Genomic DNA, 6561 nt, shown 5'->3' with positions numbered 1-6561 from the left:
CAATTTAAGACACGTAGAAAATAAATCCAGGACTAAGGGAGGAAATTGATAAAGCAGAAGGAATGTAAATGTAAGGCAAGAGAAAATGTCTGCAAACTTGAGGTTAGACACAATCATGGAGGGAAAAGGCTAGCAAATAGGGGCTTGCCATGATAGCTATATATTACATCCAGGAGTGGAGAAGCAGAGTGATGCTGAATGTCAAGTTGCTGAGGAGCCCAAGATAGGGGGACAGGAGAGGAGGGCACTATTGCTCCCCTGTCCTGCTTGCGGCCACTTGAGAAACAGGATGCTGGGTTAGCTTTTGCCCCATTCAGCAGGGCTGAGCCGTTTTGTATGGGAAATGTCAGGAACTGGCAGGACGAGTGTGCACTGGGGATAGGAAGTGTGGAGTGTGACTCGGAAGAGGGGTTCAGTGATTTGTAGAGCCCTGTACCAGCCAGGAGGCAAGAGGCAGGGGAAGCTTCAGAGCTGGAGGGTGGAGAACAGGATAGGGACCTCGTGAGAAGAGGAGGAAAAGGCAGGTCAGGCAAGTGAAGGGCCAGGTGCTTCCTCAACCTGTCCTGTACCACTGTCTCCCAGAACCAGGAAGGGACTGAAAAGCGATGAGCAGAGGAAGGTTCCATGTAGGCACAGTCTCTGGCTGCAGGCACGTAGCCCATTGGTGGAGAGGGAGTGGTCCCCTGTTGCTGCAACTGCTCCATGGAGCAGGGACCTGCGAATAGCTGCCTAGATGCTAGATTGGTGTGCACAGGTATCTAAAGCTGCAGAAGTGACTGTGTTACCTTCGACAATAAAGAGTTGGCTATCTGCCATGTGCATTCCGTTGGATGGATGCGCCCTTGACGGGAAAGGAGTAGGATATTCAATGTTTGGTCGTGTTACATGGCCTTGCAACCTCATCTTGTTCTCCTCTAGGGGCTAAAGGCGATAAAGGGACTGTATGGCCAAGCAATGTTTGAGCCAAAGCCTGTGTAGTATGCATTCTATAAGCACTACCTCCCTGCTCCATGACAACAGCCTACACTTGAGTAGGACCCTGGCAGAGACACATGCTCGACTGGCATGTTCTCTCCCTCCTGGTCTCTCGGGAGCTTAAAAAGCTTTCTTCTGCCCGAACATCACAGCGACCAATGCCAACCGACACTGGCACACTTAGGGATCTGCAGAGTTTGCGCATCTTGCATAACAGACCTCAGCAACTCAGCATTTTGGCTAATCTACTTTATTTACATATAAACACACACGGAGCACTGCAACATGGCTCCCTCTCTCTCTAGCATCAGACAGCAAAGAGAGAGAACAAAGGACAATAGTCCCACTTCACGGAACACAGTAACACAAACATCCTGTCTCCATCACTTCTCACTTTGTGGAGTCAAAACATATACCGTCATGCGATAGACAAAAATCCCATGACTGCAATCATGGAGCAGGAATTCTAACTCCTGCCTCCAATGCTGTCTCCTTAAATGGAAACTGGCACTACAGTGGTGCCTCGCAAGACGAAATTAATTCATTCCGCAAGTTTTTTCTTCTTGCGAGTTTTTCGTCTTGCGAAGCACGGTTTCCCATAGGAATGCATTGAAAATCAATCAATGCGTTCCTATGGAAACCGCCTTCAGACCAGGTCCGGGGACAGTCTGTCCCCCGACCTCTTCTGAAGGCTGGGGGGGGGGACAAGGACTTCTCTGCTGTCCCGGGGCGATCTGAAAATGCTGGCAGGCGGCAGCGAACGCTTCGCTGCCGCCCGCCAGCATTTTAAAAGCCCCCGGGACAGCGGAGACTTTTCCGCTGTCCCGGGGCGATCTGAAAATGCTGGCGGGCGGTCCCGGGAAGGCAGGCGGGGGGAGCCTCTTCTGAAGGCCGGCGGTGGGCCAAAGTCTTTGCTCCCCCCCCCCGCCTGCCTTCAAAAGCCGTCGGGATAGCGGAGAAACGCGCTGCGCTTCTCCGCTATCCCGGGAAGGCAGGCGGGGGGGAGCAAAGAGTCCAGGACCTCTTCTGAAAGCCAGCGGAGATTTCCCTATGGGCTTTCTTCTTGCGAAGCAAGCCCATAGGGAAATTCGTTTTGCGAAGCACCTCCAAAACGGAAAACTCTTTCGTCTTGCGAGTTTTTCGTTTTGCGAGGCGTTCGTCTTGCGAGGCACCACTGTATTTAAGGTGGAATGTGGATGGCTGCTCCTCCCCATCTGCACTGCACATTTATAACAGTATTACAACTCTTTAAACCCTTGACCGAAGAACGGTACACTCCTTCTATCTGGGATGGTCGTCCTCTTCCACCGAGCGTGCAGCTTCAGGAGGGACGCACATGGAGCGGTGAGGGAGGAAGGGGACACCCGCCTAGCCAGCCAGATCAGCCGAATCAACCCTGGCGATCAATGGGGTGACAGATGTCGCAGCCAGATCACCCTCACATCCCAACGGCTCCCTTACCACTCCATTCCCAACGGCCAAGGGCGTCCGACAAGGTTGTCTCTTGGCCCCTTTACTGTTTAATCTCTATCTTCATGATGCAATTTCCCCTTTGAAGCTAGCAACTAAGTATCCTCCTCACTTAGCAGGTCACCCCGTTGCCTCCCTTTTCTATGCAGATGATGCCGTCATCTTATCCAGAACAGCTGCGGACCTGGCAAATGCAGTTAATGCATTTATCGCCTATTGTAAGGCGGAAGCTCTTAATATTAATTATAAAAAAATCGAAAGTCCTTCACTTCACTCGTTCCCGCAAACTCAAGCTGGAGCCGCTTAAGATCACAGGTGGCTACTTAGAAAAGGTAAAAGCCTTTAAATATCTAGGCTTAATATTCACTTATAATCTCTCCTGGACCACCCATCTACAATCTGCCTTTCTCGCCGCAACCACGACCTCCAATGCCATTGTCCGATTTTACCACCAGAAGGGCGGCAAACACCTTCCAGCAGCAATTCAAATATACAATGCCAAAGTTGTTCCTAAATTATTATATGGCTGTGAAGTATGGACTACAGCAATATCAGGTAACTTGGATCGCCCACTTCATATGTTCCTGAGATCTCTTTCCGGTGTCCCGAGATGCGTCTCAGGTGCAGCCCTACGACTTGAGTTCGTCCAGCCCTCAATTGTAAAACGAGCATGGAGTCGAGCCATTTCCTATAGCTCCCATCTACTAGCATCGGATGCTCGAATTAGAGGTGGTTTTTCCAATCTGATCCTAAGAGATATTCATAATTCCCCTTGGAAAACTACAATTAACCTCAAACTCCGCTCTCTTTCCAATGTGAATTGCAAAACTGTTCTTAAATTAGAGTGTATCAGTCCAGCGGCCCTACCCTCAATTAAAAAGAAGCTACAGCAACTTGACTTCTCTAACACAGCTGCCGATGCAAGAGGGCCGTGTTCAGGCCTAGCCCTAGCTATTCCTCCCCCTGAAGGGATCCCTCTATACTGCTTCACAATTTCTTCGGAGTCTAAGCGAAGGGCCTTTACCTGTGCCCGTCTTAACTGTTTTCCTACAGCAATTCTGTCGGGTCGTTATTCCAGAGTCCCCATCGCAAACAGAACATGCACCTGTAATGACACGGCTCTGGAGACTATGGACCATGTAATGCTCTTCTGTCCCAACTGGACAGATGAAAGATCTCGGTTTTTAACTCCTCTCATGAACAAGCTTCATCTCCCAATCCAGCCTTGGATAGTGTCCCTTTTTTTGCAGGATTCTGATTGTTGGATTACCGAGATGACAGCTAACTTCCTGCTCAGTGTGATGAAGAGGAAAGCGGCATTAACTTCTTTCTTAACACCACAGCTGCAGTCGTTACGCTGCACAATCGAACGAAGTTCCAAGTAGCTTTATTGTACAAGGTTAATGGAGCTAGGATAAATCTGAGGAGCTGAAGGACCCCTTTAACGATCCTCCTCCACCCTCAGCAGTTTTTTTGTCTTTTTGTTTTTGTATTATCGGTCACTCGATCTTTTAAATCCCTTGTCGCTTCTGTTATTTCTTTCTTCTTTTCCCCCCCCCCGTAAGTATTTGCCCAGGACGATATCTACCTTTACCTCCCCACCCCCATTTTATGTTGTTATTTCTATGTATATCATGCTATGGCCATACGGCTAATGCAATAAAATCTATTGAACTCTTTAAACAGTCACCCCTTCTTCCAAAGCATCATGGAACCACCATTTGTTAAGGGTGCTGAGTGTTGTTTAGAGTCCCCTTGTTCCCCTCAGAGAGCTACAATTTCCAGAGAGGTTTAACAATCAAGCCCTCTTCTCAGGGCACTCTGGGAATTGTAGTTCTTGTGTGGGGAATAGTCTACTAAGGACTCACGGCACCCTTAACAAGCCACAACTGCCAGGATTCTTCGGGAGAAGCCATGACTGTTTAAAACGGTATGGTACTGCTTTAAATGTGTAGTGCAGATGGGACTGGGGAGACACAAAACAAAATAGAAAGTAGAAAGTAGTCTACTGTACAAAGCAGTATTTATATTAACTGCTGTATTCACCTTTGCCTCTCATCCTCCCCAGCACTGGTATACACCTCCCAAAACATTTGCCCAGAAGGGAATGTGATCCTTGGCTTCGAAATGTCCCCTGCCCGCCACCCCAGTGTAGATCCAAGGCAATGGATGAGCAGTGATTGAAACCCAGTTTATAGTGTTAAAATGTGCTATTAAAATGTGACACCAGAGGGCGCTGTAGAGCAGCGAGCCTTCGACAATGGAAAACTGCATTGAGAGCTATATAACGTTATATTTAATAACGTTTTTACAGTTCAGTGTAGATCCACCCTAAGGCTTATACTCTATGCTAGAGATGATCGTTGTAGAACACCTTCTGGCTTTTTGTTATGACTGTTTCATTAAAACCTGCATTTTAAGTTCTGAAATTACTAGATTATCTTAACTGCTCTACCAAGAATTCTGAATTATTTAATTGAGCCATTAAGCATTCTGAATGTATCGAACCCTTGCTACCAATGTATCCCTCATCATTTATCCTTGGCTGGAGGGTTTAATTCACACACACGCAATTCTCCTTGCACATGTCCAAATTGTGCAGATCTTCATCATTTGAAAATGTGGGACTTGGGTTAAGCCTGTGGCAGAATTGTTCCCTGCCAGACCTTTTGCTTTGGTGCTATGATAACTCATTCTGAACATGAGCCACGCTAAGGCCTTTTCAATTTATTACTCAATTTACGTGAACTTATCTAAATTGAAATCTCCTTGAATCAATACCTCGTTTTTATCACGGGGAACTCTGACTGTATCATTCAGATCAGTCACTCATTGCCTACTGTAGGTAAGCAAAAAAAATTTTTTTTCTCAACCTCCTGTATGGAAGCAATGTTCTTTCTCTCTTTCTGTCAGTCTCATGCACAAATGTGATGGAAAAGCTAGGGCAGTAACTCATGTGGCTTCACCTGTCTTAAATGTCACCAACCTTTTGTGGCTCTGTAAATCAAACATATGTGTGTTTCCCTGGAAGTTACTTTCAGTGGGATTACCCTGAAGTAAGTAGCCACAGGATCCCTCCATTCACTCTTTATACATCTTGCATCTCCCTATAATCGGAAACAACACAGCTATGGCCTCTTCTGTGAGGGCAGCAAAATACGTAAAAAGATTCCCGCTAAATCTGGCCCATCTAGTCCAGCATCCTATTCTCACACTGACCACCTGCATACGCAGACCCTATTCAAGTGTCCCTATTTTCCAGGGACAGTCCCAGATTTACAGAAGCCATCCCGGTTTCTGATTACCGCCTCTCCTGGTATGCCCCGCAGAGGACCTTAAGGTCCATGAATAACCATAGTTTAGAGGTCCTGGGCCCTAAGGAAGTCATAAAGGAAGATAGGGCTTAATTTCCATTGGCAACGGCCTGATTTGTAATAGCTTGATTTGCAGTGGCTTGTGTCATGTATGCCACATGTGCATAGGGAAGTCAGCCATGTGGGGTAATGAAGGTGAAGCTGCCTGTTGAATGAAGGAAGGGAGGGTTTAGCCCTGTCACAATATAGATTGCTTAAGCAACTTTGGCTTGTGACACAGGTCACGTAGAAAGTAGGAGAAGCCACGTAGGCACAAGAAAAGGCTTACCAAATAAGGCAAGGAAATGGGTGAGGAACTTGCAAAGCGTGGTCATCCTTCTAAGGTAAAATGCTTGGTTGGCGGTCGGTGATTAGTAGAGGGAAGGGTGTACCTTCAGTATAAGAATGCCTGCCAAATGCCATGTATCGCCGCCAGCCTTTGGAAGCTATTCCGCTGGCCGCCTCTGCGCAGAATACAATAAACTCTTTTCTCTGAGGAAGTCCGTTCCCTGGTGATCTTTGTCTCCTCTGAGTTCCAAGAGTTCAGCGGGCGAATGAGCTCAGGCTCAAGGATCCAGAAATAAGGCTTCAGTCAGACTATCCTCCATCAGGGCCAGGGCCTTCTCAGTGATGGCTCTGACCTGGTGGAATGCTCTGTCCCATGAGACTAGGGCCCTTCAGGATTTAGCCTCCTTCCGTTGGGCCTGTAAGACAGAGCTATTCCGCCTGGCCTTTAATTTGAATTCAGCCTGATCTTTTATTT

Source organism: Podarcis raffonei, chromosome 7 (genome assembly GCF_027172205.1).
Source record: "Podarcis raffonei isolate rPodRaf1 chromosome 7, rPodRaf1.pri, whole genome shotgun sequence".
Lineage (NCBI taxonomy): Eukaryota > Metazoa > Chordata > Lepidosauria > Squamata > Lacertidae > Podarcis > Podarcis raffonei.
The sequence above is the reverse complement of the archived record's forward strand: the minus strand, read 5'-3'. Positions refer to the sequence as shown.